This window comes from Macaca fascicularis, chromosome 7 (assembly GCF_037993035.2).
Source record: "Macaca fascicularis isolate 582-1 chromosome 7, T2T-MFA8v1.1".
Lineage (NCBI taxonomy): Eukaryota > Metazoa > Chordata > Mammalia > Primates > Cercopithecidae > Macaca > Macaca fascicularis.
In genome coordinates this window covers 33,872,325-33,895,000 of record NC_088381.1, presented here as the reverse complement: position 1 = coordinate 33,895,000, position 22,676 = coordinate 33,872,325, and the positions used below count along the sequence as shown (strand labels likewise).

Genomic DNA, 22,676 nt, shown 5'->3' with positions numbered 1-22,676 from the left:
TTTTGTAGTGCAAATGTAGGAAACTGACCAAACTCTTCAGATTTCAAAGGAAGTATCCTTGTATACAGTCAAACCTTCAGAACTCCCTGGGAAAACAATTTCAAAAATAAACTTGAAGTTTGGAAATGAAAGCAGAGTTGCTGTCTGTTTTACACAGTTCAGGATGGTTTGAATCTTTTTAAATGAACCTGACAACTACAACTTTTCTATTTGGGAGGAAAAAATAAACTTTTAATATTGAGTGCTACAACTACCCCCTAAACCCACCTTGTACAAAAAGGAAGATGACAAAAAAGAAAAGCCTGTAAAAAGGCTCCTTTTACTAGGGTTGGAGACCTAGGAGAATCAAACAGGAGTTTGAAAATCTGGAGTTGGCCGGGCGCACTGGCTCACGCCTGTAATCCCAGCACTTTGGGAGGCTGAGGCAGGCAGATCACCTGAGGTCAGGAGTTTGAGACCAGCCTGGCCAACATAGCAAAATCCCATCTCTACTAAAAATATAAAAAACTAGCCGGCCATGGTGGTGGGCACCTATAGTCCCAGCTACTTGGGAGGCTAAGGCAGGAAGAATCACTTGAACCCTGGGGGTGAAGCTTGCAGTGAGCCGAGATCATACCATTGCACTCCAGCCTGGGCAACAGAGTGAGAGTCTATCTCAAAAAAAAAAAAAAATCTGGAGTCACTGGGACTCAACTCATCTGATCCACGCAGCCTGGCCCTGGGAGCATGGGCACCAAGTGGCTGTCCCCCAAGAAGCCCCCACTTCCCCCTGAAAGTCTACCCCCCTCGTTTCCCTATGGATGGGTCCCACTTCTCTTGCCCACTTCTCTTAACTGATTAGCACATATATCACCACTTAATTTATGGTGTTCACATGTTACCAACTTTTACTGTTTTTTAATTTTTATTAGTTTAATAAATCCAACGGTTCGTATTTTATATTCTTCATGGTTACTGAAAAAAATACAGAATTCATGTCCCAAAAAAAGTGTTAGATAAGTCATTCATCCTTTACACCTCTTGAGCCTTAAAATGATTTCTGAAAGTTTCTCCCACCAGTGCAGAGCTAAGCTACGGAAGTTTATGGTTCTGAAGACAAGTAATGGCACCTGACTCCAAGATGCAGAAGCAGGAAATATTTCTGACATGTGGCTCGAGTCCAGTATTGGCTCTGGACAAGTTCTTTAATTTCTCTGTTTTCCTGTCTCTAAAGTCAGACTGTCAGTGATGACTTCATAAAGTAATTAGGAAAATCACATATTGTATGCTAAATGAAATGACGGGGGTCAGCCAGGCAGTGGCTTATGCTGGTCACCCCAGCACTTTGGGAGGCTGAGGCAGGTGGAACACTTGAGCCCAGGAATTTGAGACCAGCCTGGGCAACACAGGGAGACCCCATCTCTATGAAAAATATAAAAATTAGCTGAGTGTGGTGGTACACGCCCGTAGTCCCAGCTACTCCAGAGGCTGAGATACGAAGATCAGCTGAGCCCAGAGAGGTCAAGGCTGCGGGGAGCCATGATCACGCCACTGCACTCCAGCCTGGGTGACAGACTGAGAGACCCTGTCTCAAAAAATAATAATAACAGGAATCTGAGACAGAATTCAGTGTAGCATTTATGGACACAAGAAAGCTGGCTTTGTTCATAAAATGTTTTTAAACACTTATGAGGAAAAGACTGAAAACCCCACTAATTCACCAACCAGCATTAACCACCCATATCCTGAAATAATTTATTAACTAATTAAGAAGCCAGAGGGCTGAGAATCTAAAGTACAATGCTATGTCCATAGTGGAGATATAATAAATAAATGTTAGGTGAATAAATGAACATCTTCATACTGCCATATACATAGAAAACCTCTCAGAGATAATAGATCCACGCTGTTTGTGCTATAGTTTCCTCTACGAAGCCTAGGTCCAAATTATATCAATAAAGGGTTATTATCATTTTCTCTCTAAGCGCAAATCTGGCTTCAGAATCCTCCTCAACGCTGCACCCTGCAGTCACTACCAATTGGTTGGTGCCATCCAAATGCACTTGCCATCCCTGACATATGGTACCTACTAAATCTACACTGAAACCAAAATGTCCAAGAAATAAATTTACCCCCCGCCCCCCGCCCAGTCAAATGGAGTCTTCTTAGATTTCTCATTGTTGTCACTGGTAATTGTGTAGTCAACTCAACACTGAAAAGCTACTCAAACTCAGGGCCTACCTTATGCTCAGGTTCACATGGTTGGCATTAATACCATTAGACTAGGCTACCAAGAGGAAGGGAATATTTTTGCAAGTACTCAACAAAAGAGGCTTCTGTTCTTACACTGTGCAGCCACACTGGTGGTTGTGGTTGTTGTTGTTGTTGTTGTTGTTGTTGTTGTTGCTGCTCACCTACTGGAGGCAGCTTCTGCCTCTTCCTTGGCATTCCAGCACAGACCAGCACCACACAGCTCAGCACAGGCACTCCAGCCGTGGCTTCTCTGGTAGATTAGTTTTGTCCCAGCAACCACATTTTAAGCTTTTTCTACTGATTCTGAGTCAGACACACACATCATCCCTCCACAAGGCCAGCCGTGGTGCTTTCTTTGTAGCCTCTTGTCTGATGAGATCCTCACATCACTTGTTTTCTTCACTGTAGAGATGTGAAACTCTGGCGGGTAATTTCCTCTGAGGCCTTACACCTGGGCCAGGGGCAGCACCAAGATTTAGACCCAGACTTTGTCTCCAAGACCCGCACTCTTTCTTGAGCAGAGACCACATTTTTACTTTTCTGCCTCCCACAGTTTGTATTCAGTTATGCTGACATGGTCACTGGAGGACTGTGGACCACAGCGTGTCACTACGTCCCGCGGCACCGGTGTGCCAGCAAGACAAGCTCTTATCTGTCAGAGCTCAGTGGAAGTGTCACTCCTCAGCCAGACCTTCCTCCTTGCCACATTTCTGGCATCCAGAACAGTGTTTCACATATAAATGAATGAATGAATGATCTAATAAATCATGCTCAATGCACACAGCTCTCTGAACTTTGTTTTAAAATGTGAACAATGTAAAAGAAAAAAAAAAGTCAAGGTTTTCCATAACACATACCCATCCTTCAGGCATCTCCAGCCCGAATATTTAGAACTGTCTAAAACATGAGAACCAGATCCTCAGCCTCACGGGGGCTTTCCTTCCCACCTCCAGCCTCCACGTCACAAGGTAGGTATGTTCCAAAAGTAGAAATTAGGCCCTGGGGTTATCAAGCATCTCTTAAGGGAGGCATGGGGCGTGTGGAATTCCAACAATGCCAGCTCTAACAAGCCTGGTTCCCGGAACATCCTCACAGACGTGTGCAAAGTGAATTCCAAAGCTCAGTGTTCTCCCTTGGAATATGTTGTACTTTCAGCAAAGTATCTCTCTCTTCTCCGTCACTCAAAACAACAGATCCAATCAGGGAAAATTAGCAAAAGGGGTCCTCATCAGTGAAAGGGGTGAGCGAATGTGCATCATGAGCAAATTTAGCGAAATGATTGCAAATCCAGAGCCACCGGGGAAGCGTCCATGCCATGCAGCCTTCCCAGCTCCCTGAGGGTCATCAATTCACAAACCAACCCAGTTTCATAAATGCATGAGCCAGTTGTTGCACGGGTCCCAGAGAGACTACGCTATAAATGACAGGCACCTGTATTTGTCCACAGAAACCTACTCCATATTGTATAGTGTGGCTATTAAAAACATAGAAGATAACACTGCGTAGGCACCCAAAATATTTAAAAATAAAATCAAAATAAACCTTCTGAAATATTTTTAGAAACCTAGCAGCTTGCTACTTGTATAAATTCAGGTTCTCTGCTGTTGTTCAAGACAGCTATTACCCGCAAAGGTGATGACACCAGGGTCCTCATGCCCCAGTAAGATCGTCCTCTCCAGAATTCTCTCAGATGGGCTGCAGGGGAAGGGGGACTACCTAAACCCAGAAGTCACCCCAAACACGCTGTGCCTTGCTCTCACCAGCCCCTCAGGTACCTGAAGAATGGCCATTCGTTTAGACATTGTGAGCGGTGCTGTGGCCCTTAGCTCCCTCTATCCTTCCTAAAGCACCTTCACCCCATTCCAGCCTTCATCTTCTGCCCCAGGCTCCCTGGCATCACAGATCTATGTAGATGGGTCTGTTAGCCTCAAATTCTATGTGGAAATGAACTGGGTAGAAACAAACACATACACTCAAAGGAAATGTGTGAAGGAGAAGGGCCATTCATGTGTCCTTTCAAAGCATGAATGTGTCTCCTGGCCAACAGCTGTGTCTCATCCCTGTAATCCCAACACTTTGGGAGGCCGAGGCAGGCAGATCACTTTAACCCAGGAGTTCCAGATCAGCCTGGGCAACGTGGCAACCTTGACTCTACAAAAAATACAAAAAAAATAGCCAAGCATGGAGACACGTGCCTGCAGTCCCAGCTATTCAGGAGGCTGAGGTGGGAGGATCACTTGAGCCTCAAAGGTTGAGGCTGCAGTGAGCCATGACTGCACTACTATACTTCAGCCTGGGCAACAGAGAGAGAACCTGTCTTAAAAAAAAAAAAAAAAAGAATGTGGCCTGGTGTGGTGGCTCATGCCTGTAATCCCAACATTTTGGAATGCCTAGGCAGGCAGGTCACTTGAGGTCAGGAGTTGGAGACCAGCCTGTTCAACATGGTGAAACCCTGTCTCTACTAAAAATAGAAAAATTAGCCAGCCATGATGGTGTGTACCTGTAATCCCAGCTACTCAGGAGGTTGAGGCAGGAGAATCCCTTGAACCTGGGAGGCAGAGGTTGCAGTGAGCTGAGATTGCACCACTGCACTCCAGCTTGAGCAACAGAGAGAGACCCTCTTTCAAAAAAAAAAAAAAAAAAAGAATGTGTCTTCTTCTTCGTGGCCCCATTTCTTAAGTGCAGAATACCTTCCTCTCTGATCTGCAGGAGCCAGAGGAAAGGAGGAGGGCCTGGGGCACAAGCTAGAATTGGGGGCGTCCCTGCCTACATACCTTCCTAAGCCAGGCCCTAGAATTAGTGAGTAAAAGCATCTACTCCATTATTTTTATATTTAAATATTTTATGATATATAGATGTCTCCAGCAAGGAAGTTTCACAATTTACATTTTTCAATTACCAGAAATTAGATCGGTAATCCAAAATTGAAGTTTTAATTATATAAACAAAAAAAAGTATATTTTAGCCTTTTAGGGTTTGTCAGTACAACTTTTGTATTCATATGAATGTGGAATTTTTTTATTTTTTATTTTTTTGAGACAGACTCTTGCTCTGTCACCCAGGCTGGAGTGCAGCGGCACAGCCTCAGCTCATTGCAATCTCCATCTCCCAGGTTCAAGCACTTCTCCCACCTCAGCCTCCCAAGCAGCTGGGACTACAGGCACATGCCACCAGGCCTGGCTAATTTTTGTATTTTTAGTAGAGATGGTTTCACCATGTTGGCCAGACTGATCTCGAACTCCTGACCTCAAATGATCTGCCCACCTCGGCCTCCCAAAGTGCTGAGATTACAAGGCATGAGCCACTGCACCTGGCCTGAATGTAGATGTTTTAAAATGTCACTCTTTTGAAAGCATGCTAAAACTTAATAGCCCACTCAGGGTCTTTTTATTTTTTATATTTTTATTTTTAAGACAGGGTACTGCTCCATCACCCAGGTGGGAATGCAGTGGTGAGATCATAGCTCACTGCAACCTCGAACTCCTGGGCTCAAGGGATCCTCCTGCCTCAGCCTCCCAAGTAGCTGGAACTATAGGCACGAGCCACCACGCCCAGCCTATTATTCTTATTTTGTTAAAAATAGCTTTTTACAAGCAGTTTTGGAATTTAAAACTTTTTCCTTTCCCCGTCCTCAGCCACACCTTCAGTCTTGCTTAGTTCCTATTTTAGTCTTTCACAAGCTTGTATAATGTACAGATGCCTTTAAAGAAAAAACAATTCTCAATGATTCTTAGTGTTTACTTAATGTTTCCCATAAAATGTACAAATATAAAACTATTATAGTTCTCGTATTACCATCAATACCAAAACATCTGCATATTAAATACAAATGCAATTACAAAGCCAATATAATTCGAATTCACAACATTAATATGCAGGGTGATAATTTTGCTGAAACTGCATCACCTTATATGGTGTGAACAGGGACTTCAATAGAGAAAGTCATGATTTCATTGCACAGATGTTACCTACCTTGTACAATGAGATGCCTCAATTTTCTACCACCTTTTTTTAATTCGAACAACTATGAAACCTTCATTTTCCTAGTCTGCCATAAAACTGTTGGGTCTTCATGGGGTGTAAAGGCATCGTTTATGTGTTCTGTCCATCTTGGTTCTTTCCACTAGTTCATGATACTTACAATAATGTAACCTGATACCCAAACCATTAAAAACACAGACACTGGAATGGCGTGGTAGTATCAGTGGTCATCAGCTCATCTGGGACATGCTGATACTAATGCTTTATGTAATTACTAACAAGTTCTTACCAAGAGCTTATTACTATGCTAGGCATCCTTCTACAGCAGTTAAATGGGGAGACAAGGTCCTTTTTCCCACAGAACCCACACTCTGGTAGGCAGAGTGAGGATGAATAAGAATTAGCATGGTAAGAAAATGAACCGGGATGGGTGACAGCGAGGCGATGGTGGTGGAGTGAAGGTCCATTCTAGATATAGTTAAGGAAGCCTTCGCCGGGAAGGGAACATTTGCTCTGAAAGAGAAGATGAGATCTAAGCCGTGTGAGTGCCAGGTAGAGAGAAAAGCAAGTTTAGAGCTCAGGAGGGAGAAACGTGCTAGGCAAATCGGAGAATCAGTGGGAAGGCAGACTTGGCCAGAGCCCGGTGGGAGATGTGGAGGGCATAGCAGCTAAGGGCAGGGGAGTGTGCAGGAGCCAAATCCACAGGGTGTTGTGGGCCTGCATACAACTCTGGGTTTTGACCCAAGTGGGGCAAGAAGTCACCAATAAGATTCGAGGTGTTATTTAAAGCCGGGGGACTGGAGGAGCTCAGCTAGGAAGTCAGGTAGATGGAGAAGCGAGGATGGAGCTCCAGCGCCGAGCTGCGGTGGCTCTGTGGCCCCACCGCAACAGCATCGCCTGGGAGCACGTGAGAAACGCAGAATCGTGGACTCCACCGCAGACCCACTGAATCATCACCTGCTTTTCCCACATTCAGAATGAGGATCTACGCTCTAGCACGCCAACAGTAAGAAGACGGGGAAAAGAGGAGAAGCAGACACAGACAACTGAGAAGGAGCGACCCGGGGATGGGAGGAAATCTGGACAGCCTGGCATCCCAGAAGCCCAGAGAAGCTGGGGCTGCAAGAAGGAAGGAGGGGTCAAGCAAGTCAAAGGCTACCATTAAGCAGGCAAAGACTGGAGCATCACTGCACAAGGCGGGATGCAGATGGAAGGTGACCTTAGCAAGAACTTTGAGGCCAGAGTGGAAGGCATGGAAGCTCGACCAGAATGGGCTAACAAAAGAATGGAGGAAAAACAACTCAACTCTTTCAAAGGATGTTAATCATGCAGAAATTAACATTAAAAAAAAAGGCTGTCTTAGAAAACAGATGCCCACCCCACACTCTTCCCCTTTGCCCCAGTATGAATTCTGCTATATTTGCTTCCTCTCTCCAGGGATGTGTTTACAGTCATGGGGGTTGGGGGTGCAAATGAAAAGATATAACCTGGTATTTATGCTCAAATATTTCTGAGCAGGACCGTTACCTAATTTTACGGACTATTACTTCTTTCCTTCCTCTGGCTGTTGCCTGTTGTCCTGAGTTGCAGCTGAGCCCCTGAGGGTGTGACAAGATCAGCGGAAGAGGTATGGTCTGTGTTTAACAAAAACCAGTTGCAAAAGCATGTGGAAATACCTCCTTATCCTGGGAATGCCAACAAAAACATTGATAAGAGAATCCAAACCAGATAAAAAGAGTCACTTCTTTTCCCTCTCCTCTATAGCCATTCATGCCTACCTTTTACCCCCAAACTACTACAGGTGGAGGGAACGTACATAGAATCACATTCTCAAGGCAAAAAGGCTTTTGGGGGCCATCTAACACACCCCTGCCTTCCCTTAAATGAGTCACTTTCAAACTTCCTAGTTCCAAATTTGTAGGCCCAAACCTCTGCTCTGGGATCTATTTCCATGTCCATCACCACTGGGTCCCTAACACTGGGAGTTAGGATTTTAAACTCCAATATGAATTTTGTGAGGACACATTCAGCCCATAGCAAATGGGAACAAAAGCAAGGGGATGGGAAAATAGTACAATAGCATCCTCCAGCAGCATGAAGCCACCACACATTCAGTACATAGAAAATGAATTGTTCACAAGCTTTTTCTAACTTAGTTCCCTAATGGCTGAGTCTTTATCTTCCTGCTTTTCTTATACCAGTAATGCAACAATAGCAACTCCAGTTTATTTTCTTCCACCTAAAGCCAATACTGACACTAGGTCCCTCACCTTCGCCTTACTATCTCACAACATACAACCAGGGAGCAATTTTTAGTTTGCAATAATAATAATAATGTAATTAACTCTTGAACACTCCTACTATGTACCAAGTACTCATCTAAGTACTTTTACATTAAACATTAACCTACTCTGCACTATGCTGTCCAAAGCCATCCTCCAGACATTAACTCAGTGTTGAACATTAACAAATGCACTTCCATTTGGGTGGTTAACTGATGACCACAGAGCAAACTGCAAAAAGAGAATAGTATTTAAATGTCTTCGTTTACTCCTAGGGGCTCAGTTTATGAAGGTTCTTGTATTAAAAACCAAAGTGCAATTTATTTTCCTGGGTAGATCTCTCCCATGGGAACCTTCTTTGAGTCACACCATTGGAAGTCATGGGGTGAAGCCCTGGACACATCTACCCTGTTCTCTGACTTCCTGAGGGTGGCAGGAAGCAGACATTCCTACCAGAACAGTGCCAGATTGTGAAATGAAACAGGCAATAAAAGAAAAAAAATCACTGCAAGGAAGGGAGAAAAAAACTGAAGAGGAAAAAGGAAGAAACATAAAAGGGAGACAATGAAAAATTACCCTCTGGCAGGGTTTAAGGGTTTTTTTGTTTTTGTTTTTTAACCACTCATCTATAGATGATAGGGCCCCACATGGACTTCATTTGGTCACCTAGGCTGGTTACAGCCCGTGACTTCTCTGCTTGTAAAATGTGAGCAGACAGGTGTAGGCAGAAGACATGATGAATCAATCTAAAGAAGCCAAGAATATTGAATAATGAAAGGGGAGACATTAAAACCCCACAATCAGCATCCCAGAGAAAAACCTGCCTCCAGAAAGCCTTTCACTTAGGCCTCGGAACAATCACTCACATCCATATCCATGATCTCAGGCAGGACCCTGCTGCCATCCTCGTCTACACAGGAGCACACGATGCCTGACAGCTCCACATACTGAAGAGCAGGGACGGGACCCAGATCCGAGGCCACTCAAGTCACCACTCTCTACTTCCTTCTCAGGGTGCTTCCTGCTATAAAAGTGGGCTCTCCTGCTCTAAAGCAGGCTCAGAATATTTGGGGAAAGGGGCCATTTTTTCCTTCAGGTAGGTGATTACATTATTTCCACTGAGAAACATTCTCCCGATCCTAATGCTTGTTTTAGCCAAAAGTGTCTTGCCAGACCCTTAACCGGGAGCTCTTACATCTCAGTGCACCACCAAGAACATTACCTGGACGGATGTCCTAAGCCCAGGTGTGTTGCAGGAAAGAGGGGTCCTTTTGGTGTTTAAGGGTAGAAAGGGAATTAGGAAATTTGGTTTAAGAGCCTCTTGACAGCACAGGGATGCCTATACTCTTTCTATATATAATGGTGTATTAGTCAGCTTGGGCTGCTATGACAAAATATCACAGATCAAGTAGCTTAAACAACAGAAAGATATTTCTCACAGTTCTTGAGGTAAGAACTCCAAGACCAAGGTACCAGCCAATTCAGTTCCTGGTGAGGGCTCTCTTCTTGGCTTGCAGACAGCTGTCTTCTTGCTATGTTCTCACATGGCCTTTCCTTGGTGAGAGCACACAGATTCTCTCTCTCACTCTTTCTCTTCTTATAAAGCCAATAATCTCATTATAAGGGCCTCATCTTCATGACCTAATCTAACCCGAATTACCTCCCAAAGATCCCATCTTCAAATACCAAAGCACTGGGAGTTAGGATTTTAAACTCCAATATGAATTTTGTGAGGACACATTCAGCCCATAGCAAATGGATGGGAATAAAAGCAAGGGTATGGGAAAATAGTACAATAGCATCATCCAGCGGCATGAAGCCACCATACATTCAGTACATAGAAAATGAATTGTTCACAAGCTTTTTCTAACTTAGTTCCCTAATGGCTGAGTCTTTATCTTCCTGCTCATTTATCTCTTTTCAAGAGCTGTCAGACTAAAAAGAATGCAACTGCATTAAAAATTATATGAAACAACTTCACTCAAGGGGGTGATAGAAAAATGTGCTGACCGAAATAACTCCAGAAATGAGTGGAATCTGTAAGACCAAAGGCAAAGGTACTATACATAAGTATTTCACTATAGTTGATAAAGTTGTTTCCCATAGAGGAATGCATTAACGATTCCAAAACCACTATATGTGTATACTGTAATTGAACAATTAAGTAAATAGATGCCAGGTGGTGGGAACCTGCTTACTGCTGGAGAAGTTATAGACATGCAGGGGGAGGAGGTTAGAATGACCCATGTGGTAATTGATTCAAGTGGAGACATCAGTATGAACTCATGTTTCATCTGATATGTAGATGGTTACATACAGGAATATGTATAAATATGTCTATATACACAGGCTAGTGTACACATCTATGTTTTCTTGCTCTCTCAGCTGAGAGCACCTAGAAGCAACAGTACTCCAGTATCAATGAGTACTTAGCACCCAAATCTTAGTCTCTAATACCAGTAAGTTCTGCAATAAAAGGAAGCAGGGTTCTTTGAATAAATGGCTTATTATTCTAAGACTAGGGCAGGAAATATACAAGATGAGCCTGGAGTATCCTACAGTGCCAGAAATTAAACAAGTACTTAAAAAAGGAACCAAAATTACCCACAATGATTAAGGTACACAGGACTCAACTAAAAGATCTCCCAATGGCCCAAAAAATAAAGTAGCATTGGATAACTCAAAGTATAAAATAAATATCCATGAATCCACATTTATGACTAAATAAATACATAAATGGGGAAGAGCAGACAACTCGCCCATGCAGAATTCCAAATAATTTATTTAGATAACCTGTCCCAGAGGACAGGGAACATAACTCCTTACTTCTTACGTGTGGGCTGCACATAGTGACTTCCTCCCAGAAGCTACAGCATAGAAAGAGGGGGAAAAGAATAATTTCACAGTGGAGAAACCTGGCAGACACTAACTGAGCCAGGCACAAGCTTTATCAAGATCAATATCAGTAGTGACAAGTCATGTTGGTATGTCCTTTGATGAGAAGGGCACTTTATCTCTGTGCCCTTGCCCCTAATCCCAGCCTAATCGTGAGAAAAATATCAAATTCCAATCCTAGCAAATACCCAACCAATACCCTTCAAAACCATCAAGGTCATCAAAAACAAGGAACGTCTCAAACCATCACAGTCAAGACATGACAACTAAATGTAGTATCCTGGATGGGATCAGGGAACAGAAAAAGGACATTAAATAAAACTAAGAAAATCGGGATAAAATGTGGACTCTAGCTAATAACTTATCAAAAATGTTTCATTAATTATGGCAAACCAAATGTTTGATATTGATAATAGGGGAAATTGGGTGTAGTTTCTGTACGATCTTTGCAATTTCCTTATCAATCTAAAGCTATTCTAAAATTAAAGGGTTTTTTTTTTAAAGCAATGCCAAGAAAAGGGAGGCACCAGGCAGTGAAACCCACTGATGTACTCAGTGTGGTCACTCCAGTGCTGCACACCCAACTCCTGACTCACCCGCCACCTCTGGCATGTCGGGCGGCCAGCGCAGAGAAACTCACATCATTCAGTAGGTCATTGGGCACACATGCTGGTCAGGTCTCAGAACACTGCTCTCAGATTATGCCTCTGCCAGGAAGAACAGGGCAAACATCTCCCTGGGCCAGTGAACACAGAGCATCACCTCACAGGTACATAAAGAGAAGCCCAGCAAGTCTCCAAGCTCAAGGGACTAGACAAGGTAGGGTGTGAATATGAGCTATGTGGTGATAATTTATGAGCTGTGGACAGTTTCCCACAAGCCAAAGAGTAGAACTAGAGGACTAAAAAACCGCAAACTGCCATCTTATGGAAGGAAAAAGGAGCAAGCCGGGAGCTGGGCAACCATGGTAGACTGACCCTCCCCAGAAAACATGCTTCTCCAAGACAGACATGATAATTGGAGGAAAAACAGAAGAACTGATGTTAGTCACAGAGCAGAACGGGAGAAACCAAATAGGAGGGAAAAAAAGAGAAAGGGATTGAGAGCAAGAAATGAGTACCAAAAAATGAGATATGAGACGGAGGCAATTATATAGAACAAGATATTCATTACACTCGTTTAGCCATAGGAAGCCACAGTGGCAGGAAACACGGACTGGGGTGTTATTGTGGCTGAAAATAAGTGGTAGCCAAGTTAAAACACTCTTAATAAGCACCACCTGAGAACCCAGCAGCCCTGACCCACAGGCAAGAAGGCTCCTCTCCTCCCCAGCAATGCCTCTTCCCAGCTTCTCCTCTCTTGTAAATGCTTCCTCCTTAACCAGCCACCTAGGTGTCTCTGATGGTGTCCCCAACATCTCAGACAACTTGGACTGCTGCTTCTACTACCAACTGCCAAAGGCTCAAGCCACCTCCGCCCCGTTCGTATGTAAAGCCAGTGCTGTCAAAGCTCTGTACCACTTAGCTGAAGACAGTGTCTGCCACCCAGTGACAAAGAACCAATCCAGAGACCCACCCAATACCCAGGAAACACCTCCCTAGACCCTTTCCCATCACCTCTCCTTCACAGCAGCTGTATTTTCACATTTCGATGATTTTTGTTTTAATTAATATTTGTCTCCATTATCCACCTGTAAGATCCACGAGAACAGGGGCTATATTGGCTTTTGCTCACCTTTATCCCCCCGTATATCTGGCATAATGCAATTGTTTATGAATTAAATGAATAAATGAATGAGAGAGACTCCTTTTCCCCAGCAATCTGGAATCCCCAGAAGGAAAAAAAAAAAGCAGCACTATTTCAATTCTGAGTGACTAATGTAGAGTTTGACATTGGAGTCAGTTTACCCATAGAAATGGCAGTATAGGCTGGGTGCAGTGACTAATGCCTATAATCCCAGCATTTTAGGAGGCCAAGACAGGTGGATCACCTGAGGCCAAGAGTTCAAGACCAGCCTGGCCAAGATAGGAAACCTCATCTCTACTAAAAATACAAAAGTGAGCTGGTGTGGTGGCGCACACCTGTAATCCCAGATACTCAGGAGGCTGAGGCATGAGAATTGCTTGAACCCAGGAGATGGAGGCTGCAGTGAGCTGAGATCCCACCACTGCACTCCAGCCTAGGTAAGAACAAAAAAGAAGAAAGAAAAAAGAGGAGAGGAGAGGAGGGGAAGGGAGGGGAGGGGAGGGAGAAAGGGCAGTATAAACAATGATTAGGTATTTGGTGCTATTAAACAAACTAGGTATGTAATGGTGCAGTAATAAACAATACTGAGCATTCATTGTGCATTTACCAAGTGCTAAGTACTATGTTAAGCACCTTATATGCACTATTCAGCAACCCTGCCAGGTAAGTATTAATTATCACCATTTTGCAGGTGAAGCAACTGAGGCTCAGTGGTTAAATCACTTGCCCAAGGTCACCAGATAGAGCAGAACCAGAAGTCATCAGGGCCTGTCTGAGTCCAAAGACCACTCTCTTCATGACACCAGAGTTCAGCTATACCACAGCTACTATTGTAGCTGAACTCTGGAATAGATGTTGGTTGGGGGCCTGGAACCTAACCACCATTTATGACACTGAATCCTCAGGAAGATGCATCCTAACTCCAATCAATCAATTAACTGCAAAATAAGCTTTTAGAACTCATCTGGTTTGTAGGTTGGGGACCACTTGCTGAGGATCATGAAGAGAAAGGAGGCTGAGGATGTGGTTTCCAGGTAACCAACCCTCCAGCATTGACTGAGCATCTGTGTGTGAACCCCAGCAGTAGAGACAAGCTCCCAGGACACTGTGATACCAAGTGCCTTCTGAGAGCAGCGTGCCAGTCTGTAGGCTTTCCTGGAGCACAGAAGCAAGATGGCTGCAGGCAGCTGTAGGCCCAGACACCAAGAAGGCTATCTTAACAGCAGGGATAGAGGGGTCATGAGAGGATGCTGGCTTAAGTAGAAGGAAGAGCAGGATGCAAAGGTCTAGCCAGCACTCTTAGAGGAAAATGAGAGTGTTCCTGATGACTTTGAAGAGGTGGTGAGTTGGGGTTCCAACAGCACTGGGAACAGAAACATCTTCTGCCTAAACAAGCAGTGAGAGCAAGTTACCATCCCGTAACTCTGAACCAAAAAAAGAGAATAGTCGGTTTCCCACATGTAAACAGCTTAGAAGTTGTTACTCTCATCCTTACAATTAAAAAAGAAAAAAAGCTGAGCAAATCGAAGAGGGGGTGGCTGCTTCAAGGGGCTAACACAGGGACTAAAAGAGATCAGGAGTGTGGAAGTACCTTTTCAATTGCAGTACACTCAAGAACTAGAAGGCATCAAATCCATATTTCTGTGGGTTTTTTCAATCTAATCTCTGATATGTGAGGACTACAGAGACAACAGTAGCTCAGTCTCAGAGAGCAGGTGCACTCACAACACAGAGGCTCCAGAGCAGGATCCCACAGCCGGCGAAGGGACACTCAGGGAAGCAGCCACCATCACTAATCCCACTGGATGTTCCCTGGGAGAAAATCAGGAGAGACTAACTTTGTTCCGTTTTCTGGCAGGGCTACTACAGAAGGAGCCCAAAGAACCGTGATCATGCAGCTGGATTTCTGGAAGGCATCATCAGCTTTCCCTTGGGGGCTTTGGTTCCACGGACATTTACCAAGAGCACGCTCTACACTGGGCCCGTGCCAGGCACTGAGGGAGACAAGAGTGATGGAGAATGCATGAAGGCAGGAACAACCCCACCTCCAAATGGGGCTCAGAGATAGCTGGAGAACTCATTACTGCAAGAGGGTGGGTAGGGCCGGGCGCGGTGGCTCAAGCCTGTAATCCCAGCACTTTGGGAGGCCGAGACGGGCGGATCACGAGGTCAGGAGATCGAGACCATCCTCGCTAACACGGTGAAACCCCGTCTCTACTAAAAAATGCAAAAAAACTAGCCGGGCGGGTTGGCGGGCGCCTGTAGTCCCAGCTACTTGGGAGGCTGAGGTAGGAGAATGGCGTAAACCTGGGAGGCGGAGCTTGCAGTGAGCTGAGATCCGGCCACTGCACCCCAGCCTGGGCGACAGAGCAAGACTCCGTCTCAAAAAAAAAAAAAAAAAAAAAAAGAGGGTGGGTAGAATCTGGAAGGCTTTAAGGGAAGGAATCTTTTAGCAATTTAGTGGCTTAAAATGATACAAATAATCAAGAGGCAACAGGGCTGCATTCCTGATTTTAGGGAGACTCTGTCCCCTTGCTTCTTCCTGCTTCTAGAGGCCACCTGCATTTCTCAGCTCTTGGTCCCTTCCTCCATCTTCAACGCCAGCAGTGTAGCATCTTCTCTGGCTTTGCTTCTGTTATCACATCTCCTTCTTGGATTCCAACTCTCCTGCCTCCCTCTCTCCCATATAAGGACTCTTGTGATTATCCTAAATAATCCAGGATTATCTCCCCAGCTCAAGGTCCTTAAATTAAGCATATCCTTTTTGCTGTGCAAGATGGCATCGTCACGGGTTCCAGGATTAGGATGTGGGCATCTTTGGAGATACACTGTTCTGCCTATCATGTAGATGGAAGAGTCAGCCTCCAGGAAAGAAAGAAAAAGGACTTAAACGTTCAGATGGAAGCTGGGATGAGATAAGGAGATGTATTTGTTTTCAGCTTTCCCAGTTCTAACTTCCCAAGGCTGCTGCCTCCTGCCATGGGTTCCATAAGACACCATTCATCTGCTCTGTCAAACGCCCCAGAAGATTCTTCACTGTGCCTTTACCCAAAACCACACAACCACTTAATGGTGGAATGGGATTTATGCCCATTCTCTCTCACCCCCAAAGCCTGTGTCCTTAACCACTAGAACTTCGGAAACATAGACAATGCAATATATGAGAGTTTAGGAATCAAACAGACGAGCAGGCTGGAATCATGGATCAAGTCTAACAAAAATGAGGTTTAATAAGGAGAATCTAAAGCCCCTAACCCTAACCTGGGCCTAAGAAACCAATCATTTGATTGTAGGGTGGATGAGACGTGAAAGCAAATCTTGGTTTTGGTGGGTTGTTTTTGTTGGTTTGTTGTTTGTTGTTGTTGTTGTTGTTGTTTTGGTTTTAAAAAGGTGTGAGATGATTGGCAAACACCACGGTGACCTCTGGAAACAACACATCTAGTTTCAACAGAGCAGGGCAGTTAACCACACTGCAGACTCCCCTTGAGCCCAGAACAACTCCACGCAGCTGTCTCAGAAGCCTGTCTCTTCACCTAAGTACTGTTCCTCACCGCACTCACCCCTAAGCTTATCTTTGGTGCGATTATCTTGATTTTCTCTGTATACATAAAGGGATGACTGTTACTGAGTAAATATGAGACGGGATCCTCGACTCTCGGATTTGCAAGAAACCTGCCCTTATTGCCGGGCTGACATTAGATTCCCTTTTCAAATCTGCCTGTGATGGACGGCCAGTCCCGTTTGCCTTCCTCAGAGCCTCCGAGGAACATGCAGGGAGCCCGAAGGATGAAGGGGCCACCGGCCCAGCAGCCCCCTTAGCAAAGGGAACCAGCTGGTGCTGCTGTCAGCTCCCTGCCCAGCTGACATAGGCAGCCCCCTCTGCTTGAGGCTGATCAGCAAGAGTCTGGTTTACAAAAAACAGCAGCCAGATTATATTACATCCAGATCACTTTAGTAAACCTTCTCTTCACATAGTGCCTTCAAGTCACTTGAGGCTTTTTTAAGACTTTCCGTTTCTGTTAGAATATTACAAATGACTTCATGAGATCCACAGCCCCGGGTACTACAACACACCTCATGTGACTGCAAATGGGACACTGGAGGCATCTCCTTGAAAGAGCCACAGAAAGTTCCCTGTAAAACTGATGCCAACACTCGGGGGTGAAAAGGCCAAGCAGGTGCCCTGTGGCGGCCAAGCAGGCCCGATGGTAGAGAACCCCCACAAAAATCTACCCAGTAATACGGTGGTCAAAAAGGTCACGAGGGATCAGAAAGTGTTTGATCTACTTTTTATCACTGAATGAGGGTATGGGAAGAAACCTAGTTAGCTATGCGTATCCTCTAAGTAAAATTTCTGTTAATTTTTTAAAAGAAAAGAGAGAAAAGAAAGAGTGGCCAGGAAAGAGTGGTTTCCACACTGAGGTGCTGGCCGGTGTATGTACGGTGGCTCGTGCCTGTAATCCCAACACTTTGGGAGGCCGAGGCAGATGGATCGCCCGAGCCCAAGAGTTTCAGACTAGCCTGGGCAACCCCTGGGGGCAACCCCTGGGCAAAACCCCATCTCTACAAAAAATACAAACATTAGCCAGGGATGGTGTTGCACACCTTGTAGTCTCATCTACTCAGGAGGCTGAGCTGGGAGGTTGGCTTGAGCTCAGGAGGTCATGGCTGCAGTGAGCCATGATTGACCATGCCACTGCACTCCAGCCCAGGCCACAGGGCAAGACACTGTCTCAAAAAAAAGAAAGAAAGAAAGAGAAAGAAAGAAAGAAAGAAAGGAAGGAAGGAAGGAAGGAAGGAAGGAAGGAAGGAAGGAAGGAAGGAAGGAAGGAAGGAAGGAAGGAAGGAAGGAAGGAAGGAAAAAGAAAGAAAGGAAAGAAAGGAAAGAAAGGAAAGAAAGGAAAGAAAGGAAAGAAAGAAAGAAAGAAAGAAAGAAAGAAAGAAAGAAAGAAAGAAAGAAAGAAAGAAAGAAAGAAAGAAAGAAAGAAAGAAAGAAAGAAAAAGAAGGAGAGAGAAGGCGGCCAGGTGTAGTGGCTCACGCCCTAATCCGAGCACTTTGGGAGGCCAAGGTAGGCAGATCACAGGGCCAGGAGTTCAAGACCAGCCTGGTCAACATGGTGAAACCCCATCTCTACGAAAACTACAAAAATTAGCTGGGCGTGGTGGCACACACCTGTAATCCCAGCTACTCAGGAGGCTGCAGCAGGAGAATCGCTTGAACCTGGGGAGGCGGAGGTTGCAGTGAGCCAAGATCTCACCACTGCACTCCAGCCTGGGCGACAGAGTGAGATTCCATCTCAAAAAGAAAAAAAGAAAAAGAAACTGGGATACTAAGAGATGGCACTGGGTACAGAAGGAGGGGAGCAGAGCTGGAAGCACAATCAACTCTCATCACACATGAATACCAGAATGGTTGTCATGTGAAAAGGAGATTAAACTTGCTCTGTATGACTTCAAAGGTTAGAACAACGAACACAGAGTAGAGGTGCCAGGGACACAAACTCCACTTCAATCGAAAGGGGGAAATTAGCTTTCTCACAGAGATGCGTCAAGATAAACCAGGCTGTTTCAGGAGACAATGAGTTCCCCATGAGTTGGAGGAAGGCAAACAGGGCCTGGCTATCCATTCACAGGCAGGTTTGAGAAAGGAGTCCCGCATCAGCCAGGTTCCTGGGAAATGTGAGAATCAAAGATGCCATCTCCTATTTACTCAGTCAACAATCATCCCTTAACAGATACAGACAACATCAAGATAATCACACCAAAGAGGCCAGAAGGGAGCACAGTGAGGAACAGCATGTAAGAGAAAAGAGGACGCAGAGCCACCACAGAACAAAGGATTTTCTCCAGATCTTATCCATGTTTTATCTGTACAGAAAAGGTCTTGAGGATAAAAGGTTCCCTGTGGAGTGAAGCTGCCTCCGCCTGCAGCTAGGATGAGGGTGGTTCGGGCCACCCACTAACATCCACAGCCTATGAAACTCCGGCCTGGACCAGAAATAAATGAGAATCTCAGGAGTGACTTTCAGGCACATCACCAACACCCATCTGATGCCAATACAAACTCTCCAAACTGTCATCAGCTGGTTGCCCTCTTGGCAGAGGAAGGAAGTCAACCCAAACCTGTCCCAAAAGGAAACCTGGGAATGTCACACAACAGGAGGCTCTGAACGTTAGCAGGGCTTTGAATGCTAGATAATCGACAGCCAACACAGAAAATATGAGCGCTGATGGAATTTTCCAAGAATTATTTGATGCTCTTGTTTAAAATAAGTAACCTTCCAGGACCAGGAAAGGGGTGAAGACAGCACCAAGGCTCTCAGCGAAGTTTTGTAAAATATTAAGAAGCTCTATACAGCAGCTGAGCCAAAGGCCAATGGAATTCTCCACGTCAAAAGAGAATGAAAAAAAAAAAAACTAGTGAGATCTGGTCCAGGTATGGTGGCTCACGCCTGTAATCCCAGCACTTTGGGAGGCCGAGGTGGGTGGATCACCTGAAGTCAAGAGTTCGAGACCAGCCTGGCCAAAATGGTGAAACCCCATCTCTACTAAAAATACAAAAAACTAGCCTGGTGTGCGGGCAGGTGCCTGTAATCCCAGATACTTGGGAGGCTGAAGCATGAGAATTGCTTGAACCCAGTAGGTGGAGGTTGCAGTGAGCTGAGACTGTGCCATTGCACTCCAGCCTGGGTGACACAGCAAGGCGAAGAAGAAAGAAGAAAGAAGAAGGAAGAAGGAAGAAGGAAGAAGGAAGAAGGAGGAGGAGGAGGAGGAGGAGAAGGAGAAGGAGAAGAAGGAGAAGAAGGAGGAAGAAGAAGAAGGAGGAGGAGGAAGAGGAAGAGGAGAAGAAGGAGGAGGAGAAGAAAGAGGAGGGAGGGAGAAGGAGGAGCAGGAAAAGAAGAAGGAGGAGGAGGAGGGGGAAGAGGAGGGGGAGGAGGAGGAGGGGAGGAGGAGGAGGGGAGGAGGAGGAGGGGAGGAGGGGGAGGGGGAGGGGGAGGGGGAGGGGGAGGGGGAGGGGGAGGAGGAGGAGGGGGAGGAGGAGGTGTAGGAGGAGAAGGTGTAGGAGGAGGAGGAGGCAGAGGAGGGGGAGGAGGAGGGGGAGGAGGGGGAGGAGGAGGAGGAGAAGGAGGAGAAGGAGGAGGAGGAGGAGAAGAGGAGGAGGAGGAGGGGGAGGAGGAGGAGAAGAAGAAGAAGAAGAAGAAGAGGAGGAGGAGGAAGAAGAAGGAGAAGAAAACTAGTGGGATCTGGACAGTGCATGGCACAAATATCAGAAGAGCTAAACTGCAAGTTCCCTTAGGACAAGGACAACCAGATCTGGTTTTGACTCCCCAGAGAGAGCACGGCTGGTATACGAGAGAACGTCCAAGTGAACAAATATCAAGCCAGCAGTGAATCCAAGAAAGGTGGAACAGGAAGGTTCTAGACAGCTGTGATGATTCCGGAGAAAATAAGCTCATATTCTAAAAAGGAAAACTCTGAGACTGGCTCATGTCAGGGAAGTCTCTGTGTCTATGGATGGAGTCCAACATATGACACTCTTTAGTCATATTCGGATATTAAGAAAACATGGCCAATATCACCATCCAACATGGTATAAATGTAATAAATTTTAGTAAGATCCTTCAAAAGTTCTTTCTTAAAAAATGTGGTCTTTGTGGTACAGGAACAATTATGTTCTCTAAGCTGTTACAGATTATCTTCAGATTCTTGTATGAAAACACCAACACCACATATTTATCATCTTGTTTTCAAGCAAATCGGACTTTTCTCCGATTTGTCACTGAATCTGACAAGATACAAACATGATGGACTTCAGTCTCTTATTAAGGATTGCATTTTATTTTTCAGCAAGAGAGAAAAGAAGCTAAAGCAACACAAATCCATCTTGATTAATAGAAGATTTGAAGGGCACTCCCTATAAGCCATGACAGAATGAAGAGGTAGAAGTTCAGCATTTTGAAAAACCAGTGTAGCCGATAATATAGCCTCAGATATTGTAGACCGAATTTATTTGTTCTTTCTCTCAATTGTTGTTACTGGACCTCTTCATACTCACTCCTTCCTCCCCACTCCACACGCGTACACATGTTGGGACCACACAGACAGTCAAAATGCCTGCCTAGAGAGAGGTGGTGATGGGAAGGCTTCCAGAACACTCTACCATCTGCTGACGTAGCCAGCGACATGGAGTAGAAGAGGGGAGAGAAGATGGCAGTCAGCCCTAGGGATCAAGCCTCATTTAGGTCAGAAGGCCAAGAGTAGGAAATAAAGCCCAACAGTGGTATAAACCATCCTCCATATCAACTAAGGAACTAGGGTTTACTGAGGAGCTATCATGAGTCAGGTACTGTTTTGTGCACTTTGCCTAGGTTCACATTTAATCTTCTTAATGACATGTAAAATGAGAAAACTGAAGGACAAGGACTTTAAGTAATTTGATTGTGAAGCTGACAGCTGACAGACCTGGGATCCTGACGAAGTCTGTCTCACTCCACAGTCCTCTCTTGCCTCCTTTCCTAGACCAGGCTACCTCCAGCCTGGTCCTCACGCTGCTAATGATCCCCTCAACTAAGACAGGATTCCACTTCCTCGAAGTGGTGAGTTCTCACTGGTCAGGACCCCAAACCATCTCGGTTGAAGTACCTTCTGGGCTAACGGCTTGTGCCTTTAATCTTCCAGAATGGAAGGATCGTTGCCATCTGTCAGGCTCGCAAAGGGCGAGGTCCTCACACTAGGCATCAGATGAAGACGCTCTGCAGAGAAATTCCTGTTCATCATTCCCTTCCCGCTTGACTTTTCAAACCAAGCAGCAGTTTCATTGGACTTAATTCTCTATTTTTTGCTTGTAAGAACTCCTCTCTGGTTAGACTCAACTTAGAACTTCTACTCTTGTTTTAGCAGCTTCCAAATGTCTAAAAGTCCTAACAGTCCCAGGCCCACTTGACTCTTCCTAAGAGCTCCTGACTTACATGGTACATGGAATCACAGTCAACTCCATGCCCTCTGAGGACCTGCAAGCATCCTACCTTCTCCCTCTGCCTTTCACACCACATCAGTTAGTGAATGCTTCCTGTTGATCCTGCCTCCTGAAACCTCTCAGCCATACTTCTCCACCCCATACCACGGCCCTAATTACAGCGATATGCATATCTCAACTGGATTACAGCCTTGGCTTTCTAAGTTGACCCTCAGCCTTCAGGCTTGTTTTCCTCTGACCCATTCTCCCCAGGGCCACTGTGATCTTTTCAAATTTGTACTTCAGCCTAAAAAGTACTCAGTGGTTTCTTTCTTTTTTTGCTTTCAGGATAAAAACACAAGCTCCTCAGCATGGAATTCAAGACCAGGCCCCGGACGTCTCCAGCCCATGTGCCTCCCCTGTGCATGCTCTGCACCTACTCACACGTCTCCAAATGCATGGAGCCCCTCTGCTTCCTGAGCTTGCCAGCCCACTTTCCTCAGGCCTTACCTTGCTGACTCTCCCCTGGACTAGATTTCAGACCTTTTGTTCCCTCAGCACACACGCGCGTGCACACACACACA

At 45.3% G+C, this 22,676-nt stretch overlaps 1 protein-coding gene across 11 annotated transcripts in view; it reads right to left on the bottom strand.

The window, feature by feature from the left end:
- CGNL1 (cingulin like 1) overlaps positions 1–22,676 on the bottom strand; it is a 176,124-nt gene that overhangs the window by 117,365 nt on the left and 36,083 nt on the right. The window contains exon 1 of one of the 11 annotated variants that reach the window (XM_065547960.2): positions 2,326–3,585. The exons of 9 other annotated variants lie outside the window; for them this stretch is intronic. The gene's annotated coding sequence lies outside the window, so the exon portion shown is untranslated. Of the gene's footprint in view, positions 1–2,325; positions 3,586–22,676 lie in introns of those variants that run through there. One more of the 11 variants, XM_065547961.2, reaches the window with a different exon arrangement.